The sequence below is a fragment of the Eptesicus fuscus genome, chromosome 17 (assembly GCF_027574615.1).
Source record: "Eptesicus fuscus isolate TK198812 chromosome 17, DD_ASM_mEF_20220401, whole genome shotgun sequence".
Lineage (NCBI taxonomy): Eukaryota > Metazoa > Chordata > Mammalia > Chiroptera > Vespertilionidae > Eptesicus > Eptesicus fuscus.
This window is the reverse complement of record NC_072489.1, coordinates 22,549,071-22,566,383: the sequence shown is the minus strand read 5'-3', so window position 1 is coordinate 22,566,383 and position 17,313 is coordinate 22,549,071. Positions and strand designations below refer to the sequence as shown.

Genomic DNA, 17,313 nt, shown 5'->3' with positions numbered 1-17,313 from the left:
ATGAAATTCATCTACCTTATGTGTTTCCCCCTTCTAGTCTTCAAGGACTCATTGTGCCATTTACCCCTTTAAGCAATTCCTACTAAGAGCAATATGCTCTGTGGATTGGCAATTAACAGCTTAAATAGCTTACATTGCACTTACTCAGAACTTCTCAGCCTTGTACACAAACCTCAGAGAACAATGTTTCTTAGAATTTTTCTTCAGATAATACCGCAAGGTGCTCCTTAAAAAGTGTATTTCTATGATAAATAATTTGGAAAAAAGACACACACGTATTACACTCACATCTTGAATATTGACCGAGGCGGCCTTAATTTTATCCTCATTTTGACTCACTTTAGACAGGTTTCTTCCTGATTATAGGCTCCTCCTCTCCCTTTTCTTAGGGCATTTACTTTTAAAAATGTGCAATTATCAGTTCTTTCTTTGCCCCTTGGAGATATAAATCTTCTCTCCCTCTCTTTTCAGGTTGCTACCGAGAAATGTCTTTCTCGTGAGCCTGGGAGCCATTCCTATAAAAGGTAATTGTCCAGAAAGGTAGTTCTCAGTCTCTGTGGAGAGTAAAAGCCTAATTTAGATAAGCACAGTACCACTGGAATACAGACAAAGACCTCATTACATTTACCAGCCTCCCCGCTAAAGTTAGCTAGTACTTTCCCACCAGCTCACCCCAGTGTTTAAAAACTCGTACTTAGACTCCAATTCCGTCTCTCCCCTAACACTCTTGAATAAAGTCTCCCTTGCCTGTTTAACCTCGTGTGGTACAATATTTCTTTGGCAGTATTTACAGTGCATTTTATATTAAATGTTTTAAGAAACACTGCAGAAGAAAAACCTACTTGTTGTTTTTTAACCCATTATCCATTCCCCACCCACATTTTTAACATATATCTTTAGACTTATCTTTAGAAGATTTATATTTTTAACACTGAGGCTGAAAGAGCTAGAAATGTGGTAGTGAGAAACTATAATGCTTAAGAACTAAGGCATACTTAATGGTCACAGTCATAAAGATATAAAGTCCACCTTTTATAATGACATGTTTAACATTTTTACATGTGCATAATTGTAATAAGCCTGAGGAATTCCCCTAGGTATGCGTAATCAATCCTGGACTTATTTATTTCCTTTCATTTACATTAATTTATGTTAGTTTGCTTTGTTTTGTTTTGTTTTTGCATTATTCCAGGATGTATGGGCTGGAATCCACAGACTTTCCAATTAGTTTTGTTAGAACATTTTCTTTGTCACCTGTCACCACAATATAGATGGCAACCACACCCAATATAATTATCGCTGAATAAACTCTGAAATGTGTATCCCATTGAGAAGGACTATCAGCTGTAAAAGGCTACTCATGCTCATTTTTCCAGAAAACTAAATGAGAGGAAAATGGATGTCAAGTGCTCATGTGTGTGTTGTTTTTTTTTCTGCATTCTTCTAGAGAATACTTACTGAACCAGTGAACCATTGCCAGAGATCCCTTAAGGTAAACTTTGTTAGGAGACAGTGAGTTGTGTACATGAGAGCCCTTAGAAATCTTGCTGGACATGGACTCTGTTTAGAGAAACACGTTTGAAGGTAGAAGCTGTAAGCCCTATTTATAATCATTAATCCAGCTTATATTTTGGTAAATATATCTTCTCTCCTTTTCGATTTTTCCTTGTATCTTGAAGGTGCTCTGTACACCAACTTAAAAATCATATGGGAACCCCACTTAGGTTAATGAATCGGTTTAACCAAATATGTTGATGCCACAAAAACACTGATTGGCAGTGACTGCTGGTGAACACTTTTCTGTCTTCTCTAAATCCCCTATCATACCATTTGCTGTTCTATTAGTCACATCGCTGTGTGGAGGCAAACCTTCTCAATTTCTATTTGCACTTGTTGTTTACTGTAAATTACTCTTATGAAAATATTCCCACAGATTTGCCTGTGCAACTGTGCATGTAATTGCGTTTTGGCAAGAGTGCAAAAAAAAAACCCACAACATTCATTTTGCAAATCAAGTCTAAGAGGTGCTTTTACAAAAAGATGACATTTTCAGCTTGACTCTTAGTTGAAATTTCTTTTGTACTCGTAAAACTGACAAGTTGACAGTCTTGTCATCTGAGCTTCTCCAGCCACAAGATAGGTACAAAACAGATGCTTCTAGTTTTTTTTTCTGACCGTGAACCTTTTCCAGACATGTCACCTGTAAGGATAAAGTGAAATCTCTTGTAAACCTCTCACACCCTGCAGTGGGCATGCTCCTGTACCTCTCCAATCCCATCAACTGAGTCATATGCAAATATATCCCAAAAGGCACTGTTGCTGTTGTAACAGGGAGGTGAATTAGAGGTTCTTTCCAGACTAATGTCAGAAAGCTGGCTGAAGGATTACTGTCTGCATCTACTTATCAATAACTTACCAAAAGGTGGCCACCCAGGCAATCAGCTCACTCTTGAGCCGATGAGAGCTGTCTGGAGTTTTAAGTCATCATTACTAAAAAAGAAAATTCCTGAATTTTACAGTTAGTTTGATAAATGTATAGCCACTACAAGACTACAGAAACATTATTTTTTGAACCCTATATCATAAATATGCCATACAAGTTATTTCTCAGAATAAGAAGTACTTTTTGCGTGGCTGGTAGGGTTTTGTGTGATCTTTATATTCTTCTTCTTTTTGGGTTTTTTCCTCGCAAGATTAGGAATTTTGCAAGTGAAGGCAAAGTGATTTGGCAATAATGAATGGAAATAATAATAAAGTGAGAAAAATGGGAAAAGTCATGGTGTTTCTATTTTCTGGCTTATCCTGAATCCTGCTTTTGACACTATTGATCTATCCTATCATCCAATCCCAAATTACCTGGCCAAATATTTCTACTACAATGTTCTCACCTAGTCAAATATACTGCAAATGTAACCTTTTTCTAAAGGTGTCTCTTTCTATCCTCTGTGCCTTTAGTTAAATTGTGTTATTTCAGAAGGCCTACTCATTGCGTGAAAGTCTATCTTAACTGTCCTGAGAGAATTGTTCAGTGACTCTTCCTGTTTTCTTAGATTCCACTTGTACTTAATGGAATGAATATCTTTTACTCTTAAATCTTCATAAGTAAACTGCTCAGGCCTTTCAAGTGGTGGTTCCCTGACTTAAGCTTCTTTACATTCTCCGTTGTGCTTTGCACAAAGAGTAGGCATCCACCTTCCTTAGAGAGTGTTTTATAGTAGGTTTACTGGCAGTGAGATTTAACAGCTCTTAGGAGGGATTCTTCTATCTGATTAAAACTGATGACCACCAATTATCACTATCAAAGAGGGATTAAAACAAAGGGCTAAACATGCTGATGTTTAAAAAACAAGACGGTGAGAGGAAAACATATAGGACACCTGGTTTAGCATATATAATACAGCATCAAGGATGAGTTTAAGGGGTTCTGAAAAAAAGGATGTAGTTATCAAGTAAAAGGATCAGTTTTAGAATCAAAATATGTATTATTTTAATGCATAGTTATTTTCCTCTTAGAAAGTATATAAATATATATTGGGCAGAAGAACTCCAAAGGTGGGAGGAGTAGGCATGTGTATTCTGACAAATATCCTCAGATGATTTAGAAATATTTTCCCCCCACAGGTTGCAAAACGATAACATAAGGGAGAACCATAAAAAGAAAAAATATAAAACTCATTTACCCCCCCCCCCACTCCAAGATTATAAATGTGATAATGACATTACCATTTCCAGAGAAAACAAACAAAACCCTTCACAGATAGTGGGCTGATGTATATGAATATGGGGATGGGCCTAGGTTGGAGGAAACTTGGGTTGAATGTGTTTAACCAATTTTATACTAAACTAATAATATAAATAATAATAATAAAAAGAATTGCAACCTGTATACATTTTTACCCATTATCTAATTCCATTTTTGGGGCTAATAAAATCTATATAGTATTTTTTTAATGTTGAATTTTTCCTTTCAGCTACCCTGGAATCTTTTCTAGGAAAAAACAAAACAAAACAACCTATCTAGTTATTTGAGATTTATAATTTTAAATCAGTAATTGCAAAAGAAATTTATGCAACAAAATGGTTACTGATATATGTGAGCAAAATATAGTCGTATGAATCATGCCATTTAAACAACAATTCAAACATATAGAAGAGAAAATACCCAAGAAGGGCATGGCATGTGTTTTAAATTGGGGCCCCTGTAAAAGGGAAGTGAAATTTAAATGGCTGCAATAAATGAAGCCAAATGGGCCCAAACGAGAGCCAGATGCCCATCTCCTTTGAGCCTAAGCACATTAGCAACTGTTCCCGGATTTTTGCTTAAGGTTGAAATATGTTGTCTGTGTGACAGAGGCAGGTGTAGAGAAGACATAAAGATTTTGGAAAGTAATTAGTTAAGACGGAATATTTGATTTTTATATTCTACAGAAGTTTTTCCCCACCTGGTTTACAGTCTTTTCAAACATTGATGGATTCCTTGAAATGATAAGTAAGACAATATTTGTCTCTACTTGTTAAATGAGGCACCACAGGAACCCATCCTTCGAGAAATTCAGATCGGAAATAAAACACCACCAAAAATCAGGTTTTCCCTGGGCTCCCCCTCGTGTCTGTCTGGTGCCTCCATTGCCCTGGAAGCCCACCTCAGTTATTGCATTCACCATGATATGATAATATTATTTTTCTTTCACATCAGACTTAGCAGCTCTTTTTAAAAAAATATATTTTATTGATTTTCTTACAGAGAGGAAGGAAGAGTGATAGAGAGTTTGAAACATCGATGAGAGAGAAACATCGAGCAGCTGCCTCCTGCACACCCCCTCCTGAGGATGTGCCGCAACCAAGGTACATGCCCTTGACCGGAATCGAACCCGGGGACCCTTGAGTCTGCAGGCCGACGCTCTATACACTGAGCCAAACCAGTTAGGGCTGGACTTAGCAGCTCTTTAAGGGAAATATCAAACACTTGTACATAATAAGCACTTAACAAATATCACCTTGTCAGAACTTTTATTTTTCTTCAAAGTTTATACAATATTGTGCATCCAAACAATCACTTCATCCAGCTTCTTCCACCCATCTTCTAAGAGGCCGCTCTCTGGTAAGCAGATCTCTTTGCCATTCTGGGTTTACAAGTTCTCAGTGCAATTAGCTGAGGCTTTCTCAGGCCATTTTCTTTCAACCAGTAGATCTTGTCTCAACTTTTAAATTATTTCAAATTTTGACCTATCATTGGGATAAACACATATAAAACTCCCTTTATATGAAAGATAGATAGTAGATAAAAACGAATACTCGCTACATGGTGATTCCATACGAGGAATTAACTCATACCGTAAATTCATTACTCAGAACTTCACCAGATTATTTCTACTAAATATTCATTGTCATAGACAATTTCATGGGAAATTTGAAGAAAACTGGCCATATAATATCAAGAGAAAGTCTTACCTTTTACACTCACACACTATATTATTCCTAGAATTCTTTGTTGCTTTCTTAAACTATGTTGAAAATAACTTTCCGGGGGTCAAACGTAACCTTGGAAGGTAAATAAAATAAGCTTTAAACTCATTTAGTAGTATGATAAGCAAGGAAATACACTAGGGACAATAGTTTAATTACAAGCAGGTGATGTAGCTGTAATTGTTTGGTTGCACCCTGGGGATCTGCTTCACCTGCTTCAGGTTACCAACTTCAGAGATGAGCTTGCCATATGCCAGTTATTGAGAGTCAGCCCTTCAGACAGGAAAGACACTTGTTTCTGCATTTAGTGTCTGTTGTGAGCCATGCATATATTTTTGAATTGACATGTTCCTCTTGGTATTTGAAATAGTAAAAGGTTACATGAGAATGCTCTGGCTAGAATATTTTAAATGATGCAAATATCTCAGTGCACTCATTTGCCATTTTTAAAATCATCATCATCACCATCAACGACAACAAAATGGCATTTTTCTCTTTGGTTTTGGGCCCCCAACATATGCCCTTTCTTTGCATTAGTCATAAAAGGAAGAGATGAAAGAGGCCTGTGACATGGACATTCTATCTCCTTAAGCTTTAAAGAGATAATGGTATAAACAGTTTTCTGGTGCATTAAATTTTGTTTTATAAAGAAAGTGCAAATGCTTTAATAAAAACAACCTGAACAGCAAGACTTACTACAAATGTCAGAAGCAATTTCACAAGTAACAAATACCATTTGCTCTTTCAGAAAATGTGTAATTTAGGTATTTGAGGACATTTCTATTATTTCTGGTTTCTTTCTAGTCTTTATCAGAAATAAAGTGGAATTTACTAAATCGCTATTTTCAAAAGTAGATGACATCTACATAAACACAAGAAAGAAATACATTAAGTATTTAGTTACAGGTTTCATGAGACTCCAATCCCTCTTTCTCAATGATACCTCTTCCCATAAATAACCTTTATATAATTACTTGGAAATGGATAGTTTACATTCTGGGCACTTTCAGAATCTTTCCTGCTCATGCTTATGTTTTTCCCCTTTCAGTGATTTTTCAATTAATGGGACATGAATACAAAACAAACAAACAAAAAACCACAAAGCCATTATCTGAATTCTTTTATTTTGCCGTAAATATCATACAAGGTTGCTATCTTTTTTCTGAGTGATAGAATACCGGGGAAACAATCAAAGTAAATATTTCTTTCAATTTGTGAATCTGTTTTATAGGAGCATGGTGCTTAATTGACATTATCATTATAGTAGCTAATATTAATTGTTTTCCATTTAACTGTTTTATTAGAGTAAAACCATTTTATGTTTCTATAGTGCATGGATTTTTATTGCTTGACAAGTTGTCATGAAGGTGCAATTTGAATTTTATTAAACTCTAAGGAGAGCAGACCATATTTATGGAGGTAGGAGTGCAGCATAAATGCAGCAAATGCTCATTTTAGGGGGGCTTGTGCAGGATTCAGTATAACAGAATCATAATTCTTGACCTCTCAGCACTCACAATCCAGTTAGCATAAATTAATATTTGTATGATTTAATAACAAGGTAGTGTGTCAGAAATGCTCAATAAAAGTGTATGTTCATACTGCAGAAGTTTGGAGTGGTGGAGACACTTGCTAGTGAAAGGCTTCCCGGGAACTGTAGTTTGAACGCCCTTGAACTATAGATAAGACCTTTATAAGCAGACATGGAAATAGAATGGAATTCTTGGTAGAGTGAACCAACATCCATAAGCATAGTACTACATTAGGTTAATGACATTTTAAAAATCAAATCAAATTATCTGTTCCTACTTCCCAGCTGTGTGTAAGGTTGCTTAACATCTATGAGCTCCTCTAGTTTCCTCCTAGTATTTTGATAGTAGAAGAGTTATTTCATATGAAATAGCTTGGTGACTGGCACATCATTAACACTTACTACACACTTGTATTTACCAAGGTTATTATTATTTTTTTTAATTCAAGAATATAAAAATGTAAAAACTGTTACCAAAGTAAATTCTACAAGAATTTTAATATTCGTCAAGGCAAACTGTCAACTAACCGTATTGAAGGGACCAAAATTCTGCAATCTGAAAGCTGATTTTGGGGATATTGATTTTAAGTTGTTTATGAAGAAACAAAAGATTCAGAAAGGACCTTTGACCTTGCCACCCTTTCCTGTCCAAGAGATTTAGACAGAGAAACCTGCTTCAGGAAGGAGCTCTTAGGATGCCACCTTAGCTTCATTTGAATGAAGTAGGGTAAAAAAGAGGGTGTCAGGCGTGTGGCTGTTAGCTAGATACCCTGTGTCCCATTGTTTCTGAGTCACCTAGCAGGGATTTTCTTACCATTAGTGTTCCCCAGCCAGGGGAGGTGGGAGGTGGGAGGTGGGAGGAAAAGTATTAATATATTTTAGCTCCCACAGTTTACTAATATTATGTACATTGTTTGTATTTTTTTCTTTACATAATTGATTGACTGGTGGTACGTGACCTATTTCCCCTATTGAAACCTTCCTTTCTCAGTACTGAATAACCAATATTTGTACATAATTTTAATTTTATGCCTATTTGCTAATGATGTGTGTTGAGTCACCGGGCTAGGTAAGGAAATTAATAAAAGCCAAAAATATGGTCTTGGGAAAGTACTGATCATCATGTTGTTATTAGCATAGAGCATGTGTTTAGTGTTGTTGCTGTTTTGTTTTAATCAATTCATAGCTGGGAAATATGCATTTAAACCTTTTTATATTGCATTAGGGGGAACTTCAGTGTCTGAAAATCAAATGGGATGAAAATGCATAAGAATATTACATGTAGTAATTGAAGTTACCCAGGCTATATTGGTTATTTCTGAATCCGGACTGAAGGGGTCCATTTGCCTGTGTGCATCAAAGCCCAATAAGACAGGAAGAGGAGTTTGCAGCCAAGAAGAAAGGATTTATTAAAGAGTGGTGCCCGAAGACCTAGCTCCGTGATGGCTTCCAGAGGATGGGTTATATAGGAGAAAAATCATTAATCATGGTGACGAAGGGAGTAGGGTCATGGTCAGGGTGTGGTCTCTACTGATTGGTCTGCAGTAGGGGAGAGGGTAGTTGATTATTGCATCTGATCCTGATTGAAGTCAATCATGGCATCACTTTGTCTGGTTTCCCAGGATGTGGTTGGTGAGGTCATTCTAGAGATGAAATACTACAAATGAGGCCTAGATATTATCTCCAGTTTGACTAAAACTCTGTCTCTGTGGTCAACAGACCTGAGACTTTGTTTCTAAGACTGCACTGATACTGATCAGACTTTATTGTCCTGAAGGCTTAATGATCAAGCAAAGGCGAGAAAGGTGGGTGGGTCAGGGTGTTAGCCAGTTTGAGCTAAAGGGAAAAACAATCAAAATAAAAGGGCAGATTAAAAAAATAATAAATTTCCTGTGCAGTTACATTTCTACACTAGCAAAGTGAGGAACATAGTCTCAGATTTCCTTGTGCACGCTGCCATTCCTGACAGGAAGGAAAAGAATACATTTTCAATGTGCTTGTTGAAAGAACTGCTAAGTTGTTTCTACTAAATTCTCTCTCTAGAGAAGAGACAGTATTTATCACATCATTATCATCTTCAGCCAAGTGGGATTTGTTATCATTCAGAGTAGTTTGTAAATGTACTCCTGAACTAGTGTTATCTTTGTTCTCTGTCTCTGCAGTTGAAAACTCCCATTGCATCAAAAGCCTCTGGAAACTGACATTGAGTGAAAACTAACAATCAATTTAACTCTTAGAGGTTTATTTACACATTCTCTGAAGTGGTAGCAGGTATGGTTTACCATTCATTTGGCAACTGAGGTAGCATTACATTATGCTTTTGCTCTGTATAGTTAATTAAGATTTCTCGGATGAAATTCCTTTTCCCCAATCCAGAACAAATATACTAAACAACAAGAACAAGAACAACAATAGTGAAAACATCACTTGAGGGCAAAGGCTATCCAATCTTTCCTACAGCATAGAGAATAATGCCTCCTTTGTGTCTTCATACATAGATGCCAATTAAATGAAATCAGAGAGCCATTCTAGTGTTTATCAAAGCTCGGATATTTACCCTCGACATTCATCTCTTTTTATTCCAAAGCAGCTTGACATAATTTACGAGATATGATTTGGTTTCTATGACAACCATGTAATTCTTATTTGATAATCATCACAAGTATACAGTATATTTTTACTCCCAAAGAGAAACTGTGTTTAGGGATGTTACAGAGAACCTCACAAGAACATCTGAAATGTTTTTCTTAACTAACTCAAGATTGGGTTGCTTGCATGTAACTGCCAGGCTCTCGAATGAGTGTTTTAAGCTGTTGATTCTTTCTTTTTTAGTATATGGGCAATTGATATAATAAACTATAAGAGCTCCAATTACATAAATACATGTTTAGGGACATTTTAGAATGCATATATTTTTTTTTTTTACATAATTCACTACAAATAGCGCCTTCAAAGCTATTAGAATCTATTGTTTCACAATCTTGGTGAGAGAGCTTCTTAATATAAATTTTCAACTCTTTTAGCATTCATATTAGTAACAGAAATGTGGCATAAACTTTTTTGTTGTTGTTGCAGTAGTAATTTACAATGAAAATATGTCCTACTTGCATATCACTAATTTGTGGTTTCTTTTTTACAGTCCTTAAATGTGTACATATACAAAGGTGGAAATGCCAGCAAATAAACCTAGATTCCTGCTCATAATTCTAATGTGAGTATCAGAAACATTTTATATGCTATCATTGAGCAATCTGATATATGTGTAGTTTAATCAAAGGCATATGACTTTTAATTTCAGCTAAATTATTATACAATTATTTTTATACTAGAGGCCCAATTCACGAAATTTGTGCAAGGGGCTCGGCCCCCACAGCCATGGCGGCTGCCTCAGCCCTCGCAGCCCCGGCTTCGTCCGGAAGGTCGTCTGGTCTAATTAGCATATTATGCTTTTATTATTATAGATATTTATATAGTATCTGGCAGTAATGTTGTGAAAGATAATTATGTAATTTACATTGCTTATATAAAATACAAGTCGTGATATAAAAAGCACGCATGAAACAAAGGTTGTATTTGGATGATATGCTATGAACTATACCTACATAGCAATCAAATTCCAGGTCAATTTAAAAAGTTCTCCTTGAAATACCCTCAATTAGTGATTGAATAGCTTTGTCACTTTAGTTCAACTCAACAGAGGTCTGAGATTTGAATCCATATTACATATGGATCATATTCTCAACCATTCCTAATTGTTTGGTTAATTTTCAGAGATTCACATTGGCTAAAACAGACTGTTCATCAGTTGCCTTGACATTTCATATGTTAACATGACAGGGTGATGCTCTCCTTCCTGGCACAGGAAGGATTTGCACTTACATTCTAAGGGTTCTTAAATCGTTTTCTTAATTCCTCAATGGTAATCCTCGCTCTCACTTCCCACCATCACTAGCATGCCTACCCATTTAGAAAGCAAAATATGGCCATTATAATTTATTAGAGGCCCGGTGCATGAAAATTCATGTACTAGAGGGAGGGTCGGCCTGCCCCCTCTCAAGTCCGGGAGCCCTCAGGGCAGGAAGCGAACCGGCGATCAGGGGAAGGCAATGCCCCATCACACCTCAGCCCTGGTTACCTCAGCCTCAGGCGGCCCTGGGTGGCTGGGCAGCCACCATCCAAGGCTTGCCTGTGCCTTGGGCCAGCCCTGGGGGCATTGAGAGGATTGGGGAACTCCGGAGGCAGGTGCACGGAGCAGCTGGGCCCACCTGGGGGTGGGTCCGGCCTTGCTGCATGCCTGCCGCCCTGGCAGGGCTGAGGGGACTGGGCGCCGCCATTTTTGAGGGCTGGGCAGTCAATTAGCATATTCCCTCCTTATTGGCTGTGGGTGCTGCCATCTTTGTGATGGCATGAGGGTCAATTAGCATATTGACTCTTTAATAGATAGGATGTAGCACATGCAATTTATTTAAGAGTAGTTCTATTTGGACTGAAAGTCAAAATTGGTCTCAATGATATTTAAAGTGAGATTTTTATTTACTCAACTGCAACCCTCAGGGTTTCCCATGAAAATAGTTCCAAAGAAGGGGTTTTGAACATGGACAAATCTTGGATTTTAATCCTAATTCTGTCAAAAAGAAATTAAGTTTCCTACACATAATAATACTTAATGGTTGAATTTGTAAAATGAAGATAATAATACCTATTAACTTGTGATGTGAGAATTCACTGAAATCCCATATGTAAAATGCCTAACTCTATATCTCCATGTCTGGGGAAACAGCTTTCAATTCCCTTTATATTTAATTTAAATTTTGATATTTAGAAATATCATTTTAAACAATGCTGCTAAATTTCTCTCCACAACTATTGTGTTTGTTCACTTGTTTATTATGAGATGCCGAACCATATTACTTCTACTAACTCTCCTTTCCTCTCAAGAGATGCTAAGACAGTTTTCCTTCCATTGAAAACAAATAGGTGATAATTGGATTTTTTCCCCAAGATAAAGCCCTCTTGTTTAAAAAAAAAAAAGGAAAGCAAAACTCTCATTTAAAGGTTAATTTGTGCTACATGGAATTTAAGCTCCATAGTTTAAAAAATCACAACATGATAATCTGTCATCCTATCACTGTTCTTTTGTTTTGTTGCTTAAAATCAGAGTAAGAACAGCTCTTACATATATAGCCCTGGACCCATGTTTTGCTTGTGAGAAAAACCCAGAGAACTGGAAGGGACATAACTTAGGTCACATGTGGCATAGCTGATTTGAACTAGGTGATGTCACCTTTAATGCCTTTTATTCACCATACAATTTGGCTTCACTGAAAATGTTTTCTACTGAATGAATAAATATCCTCAAGCCCATGAATGCACATACTCTACCTCTCTCCCCCTGCAAAGTAAACAACCTCGTCATGATTAAATGTAGTAGAAGCACGAACAAACACAAAAACAAAACAAACAAAATACAGACTTCATCAACTAAAAAGTTTTTTCACAGCAAAGGAAACCATCAACAAAATGAAAAGAAAACCCACTGAATGGGAGAACATATCTGCCAATGATACATCTGATAAAAAGTTAATGTCCAAAATTTATGTGACTTTTAAAACACAACACCAAAAAATGCAAACAATCTAGTTTAAAAATGGGCAAAGGACTTGAATAGACATTTTTCCAAAGAGGACATACACATGGCCAGTAGACATGAAAATATCTTCAAATTCACTAGTCATCAGAGAAATGCAAGTTAAAAATACAATGAGATATCACCTCACACCTGTGAGAATGATTATCATTGATACATAAACAAGTGTTGGTGAGGATGTGGAGAAAAGGGAACCCTTGTGCACTGTTGGATGGGAGTGCAGAGTGGTGCAGCCACTGTGGAAAACAGCATGGAGTTAACTCAAAAATTTAAAAATAGAACTGCTTTATGACTCAGCAGTTCCACTTCTGGGAGTTTATCTGAAGAAACCTGATACACTAATTCAAAAGAAGATATGCAGCCCTATCTTCATTGCAGTCTTATTTACAACTAGACGCCCGGTGCACGAAATTCATGCATGGGGCGGGGAGGGAGCGGGGGAGTGTCCCTCAGCCCAGCCTGCATGCTCTCCAATCTGGGACCCCTTGAGGGATGTCCAACTGCCCGTTTAAGCCCGATCTAGATAGGATTGGGCCTAAACAGGCAGTCGGACATCCCTCTCACAATCCAGGACTGCTGGCTCCCAACTTCTCACCTGCCTGCCTTCCTGATTGCCCCTAACCACTTCTGCCTGCCAGCCTGATCACCCCCTTAACCACTCCCCTGCCAGCCTGATTGATGCCTAACTGCTCCCCTGCCATCCTATTTGCCCCTAACTGCCCTCCCTTGCAGGCCTGGTCACCCCTAACTGCCCTCCCTTGCAGGCCTGGTCACCCCTAACTGCTCTCCCCTGCAGGTCTGCCCCCCCTCAACTGCCCTCCCTTGCAGGCCTGGGTCCCCCCACAACTGCCCTTCCCTGCAGGCTTGTTCGCCCCCAACTGCCCTCCCTTGGAGGCCTGGTCCCTCCCAACTGTTCTCCCCTGCTGGCCAAATCACCCACAACTGCCCTCCCTTGCAGACCTGGCCCCTCCCAACTGCCCTCCCCTGCTGGCCATCTTGTGGCGGCCATCTTGTGTCCAGATGGGGGCAGTCATCTTGGACCACATGGGGACGGCCATCTTGTGTGTTGGAGTGATGGTCAATTTGCATATTATTCTTTGATTAGATAGGATTAGATAGGATAGAGGCCTGGTGCACAAGTGGGGGCCGGCTGGTTTGCCCTGAAGGGTGTCCCGGATCAGGATGGGGGTTCCCTTGGGGCATGGGGTGGCCTGTGCAAGGGGCCTGTGGTGGTTTGCAGGCCGGCCACACACCCCTGGCGACCCAAGCAGAGGCCCTGGTATCTGGGATTTATTTATCTTCTATAATTTAAATTTGTAGCCTTGAGCAGAGCCAAGCCTCCTGCTTGCTCCGTGGCTGCAGCCATTTTTGTTGGGATTTATTTATCTTCTATAATTGAAACTTTGTAGCCTTAAGAGGAGGCCAAGGCAGGCCCGGGCTGCGGAAACTTGGCTTCCTCCATCGCCAGTGGCAACTCAAGCCTTCTGCTCTCTCCAGCTCCGTGTCTGCTGCCATTTTTGTTGGGATTTATTTATCTTCTACAATTGAAACTTTGTAGCCTTAAGTGGAGGCCAAGGCAGGCCAGGGCAGGCGGAAAGGTTGGCTTCCTCCATTGCCGGGGAAACCCAAGCCTCCTGCTCTCTCCATGGCCGCAGCCATCTTGGTTGGGTTAATTTGCATACTCGCTCCTGATTGGCTGGTGGGCGTGGCTTGTGGGTGTAGTGGAGGTATGGTCAATTTGCATATTACTCTTTTATTAGATAGGATAGCCAAGATTTGGAAGCAGCCCAGGTGTCCATCAGTAGACCAGTAGATACAAAAATTGTGGTGCATTTACACAATGGAATACTTCTGAGACATAAAATAGAAGAAGATCTTACCCTTTGCAGCAGCATGGATGGACCTGGAGAGCATTATGCTAAGTGACATAAGCCAGTCAGAGAAAGACAAATATTATATGATTTCACTCATATGTGAAATCTAATGAACAAAATAAACTAACAAGAAAAAGAGAGAGAGACTCATAAAGAGCAGGCTGGCAACTGTCAGGGAGTGAGGAGGTTGAGGGGCTGGGTGGATGGGGTGAAGGGATGGAGCAAAAAAGAGAAAAACCTCATGGACATGGACAGCAGTATGGTGATGGTGGAGTGGGGAGTAGGTGGAGGAGTGTATAGGATGAGTAAATGGTGATGGAAGGAGACTTTACTTGGGGTGGTGAACACACAATACAATTCACAGATGATGTGTTATGAAATTGTGCATCTGAAACCTGTATAATTTTGATAACCAGTGTCACCCCAATAAATTCATTGAATTTATTTTTAAAAATAAAATATTAAAAATAGAAATAGAGCTATGTCAATTGATTCAGGTTATTCTTTTCAAGTTTCCATGTGACTAGTTAGAAATATGAATATTAAATTATCCATCCAAATAGTCTTTGTAGCAGTTAATGTTTTGAGAGCTAAGCATTCCAATTAGATTATATGGGAGTTGATTATAACATAAAAGTCCCAGTTGCTTCAAAGATTGTGAGGAAGATTTAAACTCCCAAATCAAGTGAATTTTTATGGCATCATACTACAACTTTGCGATGGCCTGTACTCCAGGTTCAGTGCTGACTTACCCTATTTCAGTGAAAGGGAAAAATGGAATTTTTAAAGAAAATAAATTAACCAAATATCCATCTCCCAGAACGTAATTAACTTAGTCAATGGCATTGACTCCTCTATTGCTTCAGTGTATATTTTTTATCATCCGAGAAGTCAATTCCAATATTTATTCCTATGTAACAATTTATATTAGTGAGCAAAAACATTATGTAGGAATAGAAACTTGGAAAGAGATTTCTAATTCTACCTTGTACTTTCTCTGTAAGAAATGTCTTGAGTAATTCATGCCCCTTGCCTGGAGGCAAGCATATCTCAGTCCTAGCACGTGGAGCTCTGAGTGAATTAGCCCAATTCCATTATATTAAGCCTAGGAAGTGTTGCCTTTAACCATTGAAAGATTTATAATTTATTAAAGCCTCGTGATGTTACAATTCAGCCCCTTGAAATGGAGCTCCTGATTAATTAAATGGGGAAAACATGTCTTTCTTGCAGTTAAACAGAGAAACATATTCATTAGAATACTTAAATAGCTAGTATATGAGTGTTTGTGGATGGAAAGAGATAAATTATTGAATATTCCAGTGACAGTTAAAGTAATTTCTCAAAACAATTTAATGTAGTCAACTGTACATGGAGAAAATATTAATGTGAAAGTATTACCTGAAAATATAATGTGCACATATGCAAAGATATGAGACTTTGAGAAGAACTATAATCCTATATAATAAAAGGCTAATATGCAAATAGACCAAACGGGGGAACAACCGAACAACTGACAGCTGGTAGCTATGACATGCGCTGACCACCAGGGGACGTGTACGGAACATGGAGGGCATTGGCCGCGGTGGGATGGTGGAGCAGGTGAGTGGGGGCGCCACACCAAGGCGGGCGCCGGTCACTGTCATCGGGGTGAGACTCTGGTGGTTACTGAAAATTCTTTGCTCCCGCGCTCTGTGGATCCACCCAGCGCTCCCACGTGCTGCTGGTGCTGGCCACCCTCGCACCCGCTGCCGGCACCCGGCACTGGCCCCCATTGCTCAGCGCTGTCAGCAGGTGTGAGCAGCAGCTGCCAGCAGACAGGGGACCTGGGGCTGCGGCGGGAGGGACCGGGTGGGGGCGCAGAGGATGGGCCGAGATCTGATCCTGATTCTGTGCCCACCACAGCCTTGCGGCCCACAGTTCCTTTCAAGGTGCACAAATTCATGCACTGGGCCCCCTGTGCATAAAATAATAGGCCTCTATGAATTGTCAACTGGAAACCCTGATGAAAGCTATTCTCCTTATGGCTCAGATAGCTCTGGTTTTATATTAGTTCAATTCTTCATGTCTAAGAAGGAGAAGATGGAAACCAAAGAAACAGGAATGCTGGAGTCTTCTCAATCTTTACAAGGGTTAAGAGGGTTTGGGTCCTCTTACCCTTGTTATGTGGAATTTTGCTGGACTCCGGGCTTGTTAGTTCCAGGACCACCATTGGACAAAGTTCAAACCTCAGAGCTTCAGAAAATTACATCTTAAGTCACAGTTACCTTGTTGCTCTTAAAGTGCATAGGAACTTACAAAATGGCCCCAGAGTTGAAGTAGTTACATGTCCAAGGGAATTTAACTCAGAGACGGTTGGAGGATCTAACGCAGTTCTCTCTCCGTTACATTTCTAGTGTGGTATGTTGCTGAAAGAGAGGAAAACAAAAAGCTGAACTATAACAAACACTAACCTTATTTTAAAGGTCAAACTCTGATCTTTTTATCTATCCATCAGCTTATTATCTATGCTACCTCCACCTAATATTTCCACTTAATACTCACTTCCTTCCCACCCATATACACGCAAAACACTCATGTGCTGAAAACCACAAGGGTTTGGCTCTATGGACTACATAATATCCTTTTAGTAACAAGCATTCAGCAGAAGAGAAAAAGTCATAAATAAATGAAGCCCTAAGAAAGAATAATGTGATCTCCTGTCATTTCCTTGCTATGACTTTAAGCAAGTCACTTAATTTCTATTTTTCTTCTCTAAGATATAGACTACAGATTTGTACAAATTTGATCCAAAAGAG

At 38.8% G+C, this 17,313-nt stretch overlaps 1 long non-coding RNA gene across 1 annotated transcript in view; it reads left to right on the top strand.

Annotated features, from left to right (window-relative positions):
* LOC129152051 (uncharacterized) overlaps positions 1–4,812 on the top strand; it is a 96,695-nt gene extending 91,883 nt beyond the window's left edge. Inside the window, exons 2-3 of the long non-coding RNA XR_008558785.1 lie at positions 472–524; positions 4,745–4,812. This is a non-coding gene — a long non-coding RNA (uncharacterized LOC129152051). The remainder of the gene's footprint in view (positions 1–471; positions 525–4,744) is intronic.
* Positions 4,813–17,313: the final 12,501 nt, after the last annotated feature.